The 12,495-nt window shown below is 43.4% G+C and overlaps 1 protein-coding gene across 2 annotated transcripts in view; it reads right to left on the reverse strand.

Moving 5' to 3' along the window:
* si:cabz01090165.1 (uncharacterized protein LOC100333421 homolog) overlaps positions 1–2,735 on the reverse strand; it is a 493,854-nt gene extending 491,119 nt beyond the window's left edge. Inside the window, exon 1 of one of the 2 annotated variants that reach the window (XR_004571211.1) lies at positions 1,707–2,734. The gene's annotated coding sequence lies outside the window, so the exon portion shown is untranslated. Of the gene's footprint in view, positions 1–1,706 lie in introns of both variants that reach the window. The other variant, XM_034237616.1, reaches the window with a different exon arrangement.
* Between the last annotated feature and the right edge of the window lie 9,760 nt (positions 2,736–12,495).

The raw sequence follows: 12,495 nt of genomic DNA on the forward strand, positions 1-12,495 counted from the left end.
GAGGAGTAAGGTTCAAAACTTCAGCAAGCACCCTTTTCTTCTCTCTCTACTGCCTCTGATACTGCTTCCACTTTTTCCTCATCTGCACCTGTTTTTCCCTGGACAGATCTGCGACTGGGATGTTTGTGATCTTTCCCTGTCTCTTTCTCCTCTGATAGCTAAGAGTAAAGATGAATAAAACTGTTAGTCCTATGTCCAGAGCCTTAATTCATCTTCCATTTTAACTTCACATCTCTCACTAAAACTACCCTTGTAGGAGATCTACATCACTGATATTTTGCTTTCTCATGAAGCACTCAAGTGTGTGTGTGTGTGTGTGTGTGTGTGTGTGTGTGTGTGTGTGTGTGTGTGTGTGTGTGTGTGTGTGTGTGTGTGTGTGTGTGTGTGTGTGTGTGTGTGTGTGTGTGTGTGTGTGTGTGTGTGTGTGTGTGTGTGTGTGTGTGTGTGTGTGTGTAGTGTACCTTTGCCCTCTTTTAGCCAGGTAATTTACCCTTGCAGCAGGATCCGCATTAACCCGCGCTCTGTGGCGAGCCACTTTTTCTTTACTTGTAAGAGGCATCTATTAGGAGAAGAGAGAGTTTGTTGTTTGCATACACACACAAGTTTCCATCTACATACTGCTTGCTTACGTGCATTATCCTATAGAAATGTGAAACTAAAAAAAGATTTGATTTATAGATTTTAAAGTTATTTTAGACTATATTTCAAGCTGCACATCCTATTATCATGTTAATAGTAACAACAATAATCATTTTGAAGTTATTCTTATAACTAGTATTATTATTATTAATAATAATAATAATAAACATTACAAAAGAAGAACTATTGTCCATACATTGATCAAATTACTCTCATTTTGGTTCATATCGAACATGTTACAAAAATGATCATCATTATTTAGCCCTATGCTTTTTGCTGTCCACACCCTTCTCCTCCCCCTTCTCCTTCTCCTTCCTGCTCTCTCACCTCTATTTTCCAGAAGTTCCTAATCTCTCCCTTTCCTGTTTCTCATCACCATTGCTATCTGCTCTTCTCTGCCCTTGTCTGTTTCTGTTTCCCTGGTTTAACAGACTGGTCTTTCTCTCCGCTCTCATCCTTATTTCTCTCTCCTCTACTTCTTTCACATTGTATACTCATCCCCCGGCCTCCTACATAAATACATGTGTCTGTAGCGCCAGTCAACTGGAGCAGCATGATGAGGGAGCTTTAAAGACAGAGTGAGACAGGGAGAGAAGCTCCCCCTAAAATGGGTTCTATTACTGAGCTCCCACCCACGCGCGCGCGAACGGATGCATCCAAACACGCACGCGCATGAGCCAAGTGTACATGCGCGCACGCACACATTCCCATACAGCCCGGCCAATAAAGCAGCACAGAAGTGAGACAGAAATAACAATGCGCTCCCCAGCAGAGAGGACTGTCCGCAGCACGAGCCGCGTTCAGAGGATGTAAAGTGTGTGTAAAGTGTGTGTCCTGAGAGAACACACAATCCACCAACAGTGCCAACACAGACGCCACAAAAGGAGCAGTCACACACTGAGGGTATGGCAGCCTAATCAGATTACAGCGATGATTCATTTCCCGGGCACTAAGAATACAACTCCTGCTGGCACCCCCCTGGCAGGAAAACAAATCCACTGCATAGCAGAGCATCCTCCGCCATCTCACACACCCTGCATTATTAACAGTCGATCAATCAGCCTTACCTTCATCAATATCCACCTCCTCTCCTCTTTACGGTTTTCTCCACAATCCGTCCTCCCTCCTCTCCGACCGGTCCTCTAACGGCTCCGTTAAATCACACAGAACCGGAAGGTTTTTTAAAGGCGGTCAGGCTTGGCTGATATCCCAACTCCGGCTCTCCTCTCCGGGGCAACTCTTCTCCCCACCACAGCCGAGAGAGAGGGGCTCTCTGGGTAGTTTTGTGGGCCTGAATAAATGTGGGACCGGACGGCACAAAATAGCAGATACACCGGAACATACGTGGCGCAGTCAGGCAGAAAAAAGGGGGCGGAAATCCAGGTGCCGGTGGTCTCGCCGTACAAACCCACGAGAAGCACTCACGTACATATAGATCCTCAGACGAGAAGGTTGGGTGTATGCAGGGTCGTAAGGTTAGCCCCCCAAAGCCAATGAACGTTACTTCAGTAACGAATGTAATGTAACGGGGATGTAAGAGCTCGTGCCATCCATTTATATGTGTTGTTTCATCCGAGCAGTCCTCACAGAGACACCGGAGACATAGATCGGAGAAAAGTGATGTCTGGAGGCGAAATATCTTCAGATCCGACACCGCTCATCCCAAATCCCGGTAAACCCCGTGCCCACAAGGAACAACACCCACCGACCCTGAAGGTGTTAACGAGTACAAACAACCTTTTATCCACCATGCGTCTGCGGCTCCGAGCGGCTGCTCTGTTCCCCAAACGGCAGTTATCCCTCCAGGTAGGACCTGTTTAACAAATGCAAATAATGAATCCCAAATATTCCGGTAAAGCGCGCGCGGTTCCCATCCGTCAGCACGCAGAGATAGAGACCGAAGGCAGATTATGCAATCTGTCCGGGCGGGGTCCGCGGTCCCCAGGGACGGACAGCAGGGAGTCCGGCAGCAGGGAGCAGCATTTGGCGCGCTGAAGGAAATGACCAATCTCTCCTCTCATCAAGCTGACACACACACACACACACACACACACACACACACACACACACACACACACACACACACACACACACACACACACACACACACACACACACACACACACACACACACACAAACAAACAACCAACCAACCTCGGCCCGCAGTGAGACACGGTGCTGTCCTCCTCCTGACAGCTGCTGCGACCGACTGACTGACTGACTGACGGTAAACTTTCAATTAAACCGCAGTTAACGGCGCCTGCATCCCACCGGTAGGAGGCGGCTGTACGGGCGCACGAGGTTGAATGATTGGTGTGAGGGGGAGCCGTGTGCACGAGAGGTTGCGCGAGGTGTTCGACGAAAGAGACACACCCTTTCAGCCTTTATTTCCTTTATCAGATTACTGTATTTATATAGTAATCTATGCTATGATCTCCTGCTCTGAAACATGCAGAGTTCTGCATTTTGAATTAATGACGCGTTTCGGAAACTGGATACAATTGTTTTATGTATAAGGAAATATAATCATATCTTCTTTTAGTCATCACACATCTAAACAGCTAAATAACACATGTTGTATTAGGAGCAGTGCTGACGGGGGGCGGGGGTGTCTGATGCTATCAGAGAGAGAGAGAGAGAGAGAGAGAGAGAGAGAGAGAGAGAGAGCTCATTTTCCCCGTGTTATTATCCAAAGTGAATGTAAACTTGAATAATGTACATAATTTGAATGTAATAGTTAAGTTGATTATTGTTTGTGGAAGCTCCAGTGAATGAGCATTAGCTGAGTTTTAAACATCACTTTAAATGGAAGATTTAAATCTTCCATTTAGGCCCAGCCCACTTGATCAGATCGGCGATCGGTATCGGCCGATACTGATTCCGGCGATCGGCCCCGAAATTGGCGATCGGAGCATCCCTAATATTTAGGTCTGGTCGGGGACTGCCGGACAACCACAACATAGACTCTATGCATTACATTAATGCACACAATGTTGACAATACTGCTTACTGCACATATTTTACATTCTATAATTTATTGCATTCTATTTCAATGTAAATGACTGCTTTATTGTATTGCTATCTTAACATCGCTGCTACAACCCGTTGCTGCAGATACACGCTTTACAACATCAGGAAGATACGTCCCCAGCTGACTCAGAAAGCGACTCAGGTTCTGGTCCAGGCTCTCGTCATCTCACGCCTAGACTACTGCAACTCCCTCCTGGCTGGTCTACGTGCACGTGCCATCCGACCTCTGCAGCTCATCCAGAATGCAGCGGCTCGTCTGGTCTTCAACCTTCCTAAATTCTCCCACACCACTCCGCTCCTCCGCTCCCTTCACTGGCTTCCGGTAACTGCTAGAATCCACTTCAAGACACTGGTACTTGCTTACCATGCTGCGAATGGATCTGGCCCTTCCTACATCCAGGACATGGTTAAACCGTACACCCCAGCGCGTGCACTACGCTCTGCATCAGCCAAACGACTCGTTGCGCCCTCGCTGCGAGGGGGACCCAAGTTCCCATCGGCGAAAACACGTGGGTTTGCTGTCCTGGCTCCAAGATGGTGGAATGAGCTCCCCATTGACATCAGGACGGCAGATAGCTTGCACATCTTCCGGCGCAAACTGAAAACTCATCTCTTTCGACTCCACTTCGAGCGTTAGAACTATTAACGAAGCACTTTTATACTAATAAAGGACTGGCTTACCTAAAGCCAGTTGAGTAGCACTTGAAATGTTTGGCTCTATGAAACCTGATGTACTTATATGATTCTGTTTTCTTCAAGGTTGTGTCTTCCTGGTCGAATGTACTTATTGTAAGTCGCTTTGGATAAAAGCATCAGCTAAATGCAATGTAATGTAATGTAATGTTAATATATTTGTATTACAGTGTTCTTAATATAGTTCGCTATCTGTATTCTTTTTTAAATGTTTGTTTACATTTTTTATGTATGCACCAACCACCTATCTAACCACCTAGTCAAATTCCACGTACTTGTGAACCTACCTGGCAATAAACCCGTTTCCGATTCTGATTTCTGAAAAAATCCTATTTCCCAATCCAATCCATTTTATTTCTATAGCACATTTAAAAACAACAGAGTTGAACAAAGTGCTGTACATCAACAACTGTATAGCATAGCATAAATACATGAAAAACAGACAGGACATGAAACAAATGTAAAACACGAGACAATGAAACCAGGGTTGCACACTGATAGATGTTAAGGACTAACGTTTATAATAAATACATTTGTATTTATTTTTAAGATCTTTTCATAGTTCATACAATCATACATATTGGGATCATTTGTATTAATGAGCACCGGAGGGAGAGGGTGACGAGCATAAGTTTCACTTTCCTTTTTTTTTCCAATTCCAACTTTGGTCATGAAGAATATGTTTCTCTGTTGTCCACGTTCATAAAGCATAAAGCAACAGCATCAGAGCATGGTGCAGAGTCTCTAGATGAGTTTACAGTAGTCCCTCGTTCTTATTGAACATCCATGTTGTAGTCCGCTGTATAGAAAACTGTAGTTTCCATAGTTTCCCCACAGCAGCAGACGCACATTCATGACGTCCGCTGGCGCATCATAAACACGTCGGATAGTGAAAGTGCATTCGGATTCTCTAAAGTACCGCAGTCTCTTCTCCTACGTCCTTTTGAATTCTCCTATCCACTATCCCTTAACCCCGTGACGTTTCACTCAGAGGTCAAGGAATAGGAGATAGGGTTAGAATTTAGGAGCTGATTTTTGGATTATCGGAACGCAACCTAGATCAGAAGCCACAGACTGAGAAACTCTCCTACATGACGTAAAAACAATACAAAACAAAAACCCAAATGTAAAAGCACAAGTGTCACCTGGCCTGTAAATTTTTGCCTTTATTTATACAGGTGTAGATCTCATTGAGACACAAGGTCTTATTTTCAAGAGAGACCTGTCAGTGGTAACACTACCACACAAAGTTACAGACAGACAGGACACTAAACACAGAGGCAACACTAAAATACAACATCGTAAAAAAGTAGTCATTAAAATCCATATATAGCAGGTGCAAACACCCACAGACGATTTCTCCAGCTTTTTTAAAATGAGTTTAAAATCCGTGATGGGTATCAAAGTGGTCAGCTTAAGTTCCTGCTGAAGTGTGTTCCAGGTCGAGGGGGCAGAGTATGATATGGCTTTTTTCTCAAGCACCGTGCGTACTGAGGGGACGGACAGAGTGATGTAATGTTGAGATCTTAGTCTATAGCTGTACTGTTTGTGTGATATGTAAGTGGATATGTAGAGGGGCAGCAGTCCAAGCATAGCGGTATAGATGAGTTTGTACCAATGCAGTGACCTGCGCATTGATAATGATGTCCAGTTGACTAAAGCGTACAGCGTGCAGTGGTGTGTGAGGGGTTTACAGTTGGTTATGAACCTCAGAGCCCCATGGTAAACAGCGTCCAGCAGATGAAGGGAGTGAGCTGAGGCGTTCATGTACACAACATCCCCGTAGTCCAAGAGCGGCAAAAATGTGGCAGCTACAAGCCGTTTCCTCGCACTTGTGGAGAAGCAGGCCTTATTTCTAAAAAAGAATCCCAGCTTTAATTTCAATTTCCTTAAAAGATTGTCAATGTGTGGTTTGAAGCAGATATTTTCATCTATGGTGATGCCTAAGTATCTGTAGGTGTTAACAGCTTCAATGGGGTTATGCTGTGCAGACATGATGCAGGGAAGAACAGTTGGTAACTTTTTCTTATTGGAAAACAACATGACTTTTGTCTTATCTGAATTTAACACCAACCTAAGGTGGAACAGATGTGACTGAAAAGTGTCAAAAGCAGACTGCAGACGTTCAAATGCAAGCGCAACAGTGCTAGCACAACAGTACACAACAGTATCATCTGCATATAGATGTACAGACGCATCCATACTTTGACCCACATCATTTATATAAATAGTAAAAAGGGTCGGTCCCAAGACCGAACCTTGAGGAACGCCTCTGGGCACATTAAGAAAGCTTGAGGAGAGACCGCTGAATTTTACACATTGCTTGCGATTTGAAAGATAGTTTGCAAACCAACCAACAGCTTGGTCAGACAGGCCTATATGGGATAACTTCTGGCACAGAATGCCATGGTCCACAGTATCAAATGCCTTGGATAAGTCTATAAAAAGGGCAGCACAGTAGCTCTTTGCGTCCAAGCCTTCAACAATGTCATTCACTACTTTCAAAGCAGCCGTTACTGTACTGTGCTGCTTCCTAAAGCCCGACTGGTGAGGAGATAGAATGTTGTTCAAGCTTAAATATTCTTTGATTTGATCATTCACCAGCCTTTCAAGTACTTTAGCTAAAATAGAGAGCTTGGAAATTGGTCTGTAATTATTCATCACCATGGGATCACCACCTTTCAATAAGGGGAGAACATTTGCAGTTTTCCAAACATCTGGAATGACATTGCTTGTTATAGAAAGATTAAAAACATGACAAAGTGGTTTGGCTATAATATCTGCAGCTAGCCGTAAGAAATAAGGGGGGAGATCGTCCGGACCTGCTGATTTTTTGGGGTCTAGGCCCTTTAGAGCCTTACAAACCTCCCCAACATTGAAGGGGTTGAAGGAGAAAGTGTGGCTACTAGTGGCATGACTGGTGGTGATGGAGGGAGATGATTTACCAAAAGATAATGTGTCAAACAAGGAACTGGAGGCAATAAAATGTTTATTAAAACAATTAAGCATCTCTGTCTTATTTGACACAGGGGTGGAGTCAACAACAATGTTAGGAGGCAGCTCTAAGGAGCGAGAGCTGGCAGAGAGGGATTTTATGGTATGCCAAAATCTCCTAGGATCGTTTAAACTGTCTGTGGTCTGGGATAAGTAAAAATCGCTTTTGGCTTTTTTAATGGAAGCAGTACAGCGATTACGCAGTTGACGAAAAAGAAGCCAGTCAGCCTCAGAACCTGTCTTCCTCGCAGCAGCCCAAAGGAGATTCCTCTTGCGTAAGAGGGCTGCCAGATCAGAAGTGAACCAGGGGTTATCACGGCCCTTCACCCTGAACCGGCGAAACGGAGCATGTTTATCTAAAAAATAACTAAAACTGTCATAAAAATACTTCCAAGCATGGTCAACATCACCAATCAATAAAATACGATCCCATTTTAAATGAACTAAGTCATGAAGAAAGGCTTGCTCTATAAAGTGCTTAACATTTCTTTTCAGAACAACACAGGGTTTGGTACGGGGGATTTTGGTATCCCTAATAGCACCAACTAGACAATGATCACTTAGGTCATTAGCAAAGACCCCGGTTGCAGTATATTTATGGGGTTGATTAGTAATTAAAAGATCGATAAGAGATGATTTATTTAGACACCTGGTGTTAAGACGAGTAGGACTTTGAATTAATTGTGTACAATTTAGCGACATACAATGAATTTTAAAATCATCAGACACTGGTGAAAGCCAGTCCCAGTTAAAATCACCTACCAGGATGATTTCCTTAAACTGTAGTTGAGATAAAAGCTGCATTAGCGAGGATAATGTGTCGTTTGTAGCAGAAGGGGGCCTATAGCAACCAACAACAGTTAAAAACTGACCACCAGATAAATCAATCTTTAGTGCTAAGATTTCAAACTGCTTAACAGCAGATTTGGAGAAGATGACCTGTGCAGCAAGATTATGTTTTACGTAAATCGCCACGCCACCACCTTTCCTGGGGCGGTCCGAATGATAAATATTGAAGCCGTCAATTCCGACATCTTTATCCAATATTTTCTTTGAAAGCCAAGTCTCAGAAACAATAATTAGATCAGCTCCAGTTGACTCTGACCAAATTCGCAACATATCCATTTTGGGAAGCAGGCTGCGAGCATTTACATGGATGATGTGTAACCCAGACAAGTTCTTAAAGTCCGTTGGGGTATTACATGCCATTAAAGGACCAGGATTAGGCTGAATACCAGACAGAAGTAGAAGCAACATGATTAAGCACTTCTGCTTAAATTTCGTTATAGTCGGGAGACTAGAAGAGTTAGAAGAAGAATACTGGCAAAGGGCATCTGTAGGGTTTCCCACGGTGAAGGCCCCAGGAAAACAACAGATCTCGCGAACCCAGGGGCAGTAATTCCAATGAGAAACATTTCCAAAACGAATCACATGCGACACATTATGTTCATGGCCCTGTGTGGATGTCACACCATCTGCGGTAACCAGCCGCGGGCGTAAAGAGTCTGGGTTGCCAATAGCATAGCCGCTAAAACTCCATGCCACGACAAGGCAGAGGAACACAGGAAAATACGCCATCGTAATAGTCAGAGGGGAAGAGCGGGCAAGATCCACTCAGCAGGTAAGCATAGGCCTACCCGATCCGCCGATGGAAACCCGTCCTGGATAGACGGGGCCCGGACTACTGGCCCAGGGCTCGGCGCCGGCGATGACAGTTGGCAGTAGCCTCCACACGAGCGAAGCCCACTCTGTGTTGCTATTGAGTTGAACGGGGCTCGGCCCTCCGCAGGAAAAAGTAAAAGGCAGGTGCGTCCGGGGGTAGGAGGGAGATGCCAGGGAAAAGAAGAGGGTTTTTAAACGAGATTTTAAAACAGGCAGAGTTGGAGCAAGTCTAACATGGAGGGGCAATTTGTTCCATAATTTTGGAGCTGCAACAGCAGAGGCTCTGTCTCCTCGCTGCTTTAGCCTTTGTTTTTGGGACTACCATGAAGTAATCTGTCAGCCGACCTCAGTGACCGTGTGGGTGTATATGGTTTTAAAAGATCTGCCAGGTACGGTGGGGCTAAACCATTTTGACAGTGTTGATCCTCAAGCAGGACACTTCATGATGAAATAAACAAAAACAAATCTGTGGGAGGTGTCCGTGGTGCTAAGAAGCACTTAATGGGTATTACTATCTTTAAAACTGTTGCAAAATGGCTCATCTAATGAATTCCAATGTTACTTAAAGGCAGTGACATAACAACAATGTTTCAGTGTTTAGTTGTCTTCTTTTTCGTTTGACAAATATTGATCACATCACATGACCCTGTTAGCTCTTCCTTCATCATGGACTGTGGCCGTTTCTCAATGTCGAGTACACATGCTGCAGAGCAACTATTTCAAGTATACTACGTCACAGAGTGGCGCAGAATGCTGGGCATTTAACATGCATTCAAACAGTCCTTCGGCGCCACTCGATGACGTTGTATACTTGAAATAGTTGCTCTGCAGCAGTTTTAGTTGCGATTGAGAAACGGCCAGAGACTTTGTGAGAAGCAGGGGCCTCACTGTGTCGTGCTCCTTTGCTGCTTTGACTTCACAGGGCTAAAACTAATATGAAATCAATCATAATGAATGAAGATTATAAAATGCAATTAAAAAGGACGAATAAGACGTTTTGCTATTGCCATAAGACAACAATTACCAATCACCCCTTTTTAGAATAGATTCAATATTTCTGTTAAGCATATTCTTTTAAGAAATACAAACACATTAACATGTATTATGTTTAGTTAATCATTTATGCAATAAGGGGTCCTCTTTAAAGCATTAGTTATTCCTTTGTCAAAAGGTGCCACCAAAAAATACATTATATTATATTACAACCCATGGTGTTTGCTGTATTGAAATCTGAAATATGAGCCATATGTGTGAAGGGAAGTTTATAAATGATTTCTGATGAGAGTGTGACAGAGAGGCTGAGTGCAGAGTGGTGGAGGCTCCTTCACTGGAGAGGAGGGGAGAACATCAGCAGCCTGGTGGCACTGCAAATGTGCTGCTACTTATAGGCCGTGTCTCAATTCAGGGGTTGTATCCTTCCAACGCGGTCGACGCAGGATGCGGCCGACGAGACCGCGTAGGCTGGACCGAGTGGCCTACGAAATGAGACGGTAGCCTACGGAGCGCTTCGTATTTACATCACGTGATACGCGCTGTTCGGTTGCGTTGCTCCAGCAGCCTGCTAGCAAATTAGCTGAAAAGGATCCAGAAACTTTACTTTTACATTTTTTGGAGATCACCGTCGGAGATCAAATAAAGAGAACCATGGCCAGGTAAATAAGATGAAGCTGTTCCTTTAGCCCCCAGTAATGTTACATTAGTAAGTTAACAAGTAAATTATATATAGCTGATGTAATGTAATCATATTATTTCATATATTTAAAATAAGTCTTAATTTTTCTGTACTAATAAAACAATATGTTTTTTAAATGAACAAAAGCATGTTGTATAGATTGATTGTTAACAATATTAGTGTTCTAATCTTAATAGCTGTGATTATAACAGTTTATATTCTCCTTCTTCCCCTAAACCTGCCCAGATGATGTCCCACTGGTCAGCACCTCCAGGTCCAGCAGCACCGTGCCCCCCGCTCTGCTGAAATACACAATTAAACATTTTCTATGACCTATAAAAATAGGTCATAGAAAATGTATTAATGTATTAATAAAATTAAACTGAAGACAGTTTAATGACCTAGAGATACCCTATTATTCCACTGCTTATGTACACATGTTGTAAATAATGGTTAAAACCTCAGTAAATGAAATAAACAATGTGTTTAACAATTACAATTTAATATTGTATTTTCATCTAATCACAAAGTAGAGGAAAGAATATATCCATCCTCTCTCTGCAGCTTCATGTCTTGTATTATTATAACTTTCATCATTGAGACAGAGGAAATCAATCATGTACTTTAACATCACCGGCAGTAACACAAATATCAGCAGAAGTGTGTTTATGGAGTTGTTTATTTGTATTATATGTGCAGCAAGTATATAGAAGCAGCTGTTTGGGGAATCAGACAGACTCAAGCTATAATCGTTAGATATCTATTAAAAGAAAGGACACATACAAAATCTAATTCTGAAAGTAAGACACAAGTCTGTAGGACGGCAGTAAGCAGAGGTCTGGGTGGAGGATGCTCCTGATCGCCATTTTGCTTTCTCCAGCACCTCGGGGGTCCAGGTGGATGGAAGCTCTGTCCTGATTATCCTCTGGGGTTAGGGGTCCTTCTCCAGCAGATCCATTTTTCCAGAATTGTCCTATTTACAGAGAAAAAAGTGAATTAATCATATTAAACACAGGGTTGCAAAAGTATTATTGCAAAATGTAACTAAGCATTTCAGACAAACAATCCTTAAAGGAATGCTCCACTCATTAGATAATTAATCAAAACTTCAGTATTTAGTAAAACATTATGTTTAAACCATACCCTGAAGAAATCAGCGATATTCCCCGGTAAATAATGATTTTATAGCTCTTTTTTATCAAAACCTGTATATTCCGTCAGGCCGCTGCCATTTTGGCCATTTTCAGTAGTCACATGATGGTCGTGACGTCATCCATGCGTTCACTTTGTAAACACACGAAAACATGGCGGAGTATTTGAGTTCGGACTCGTCAGCCGAGGAAGAAGTTTTGAGCAATATGAAGAGATTGGATGGGGGAATTCAGCCATACAGGTTCGAGCCTACTTAGTAGATACAATGATTTTGATTACTAGATATGTATGCATGTAGTACCATCCTTGCTAGCGATTCCCTCTCTAGTTTAGCATACTCAGCCTCGTTGTCCCTGGCCCTAGAACCACGATTTTATGGGGCCGGAAAAACTGGGGGGAAATACCCACTAGCCGGTACTACGCTATATGGAAAGGCCACCAAAAACTAGCCTGGCCTGGACGATAAAGGACGTTTAAACGGGGCTACCCGCTGCAATGGAAATGCGCTATAACATACCTTATTCTTACTCCGAGCACTACTTCTGGTCCTCCGTCGCTTCACACTTGCAGAGGGCGATTTCTCAACTGGCCGAACTGGTGTCCTGGTCGGTGATGACACCAGAAAGACCGATGGTACTGCATCTCCATTAAG

The sequence above is a fragment of the Gymnodraco acuticeps genome, unplaced genomic scaffold (genome assembly GCF_902827175.1).
Source record: "Gymnodraco acuticeps unplaced genomic scaffold, fGymAcu1.1, whole genome shotgun sequence".
Taxonomy (NCBI): Eukaryota; Metazoa; Chordata; class Actinopteri; order Perciformes; family Bathydraconidae; genus Gymnodraco; species Gymnodraco acuticeps.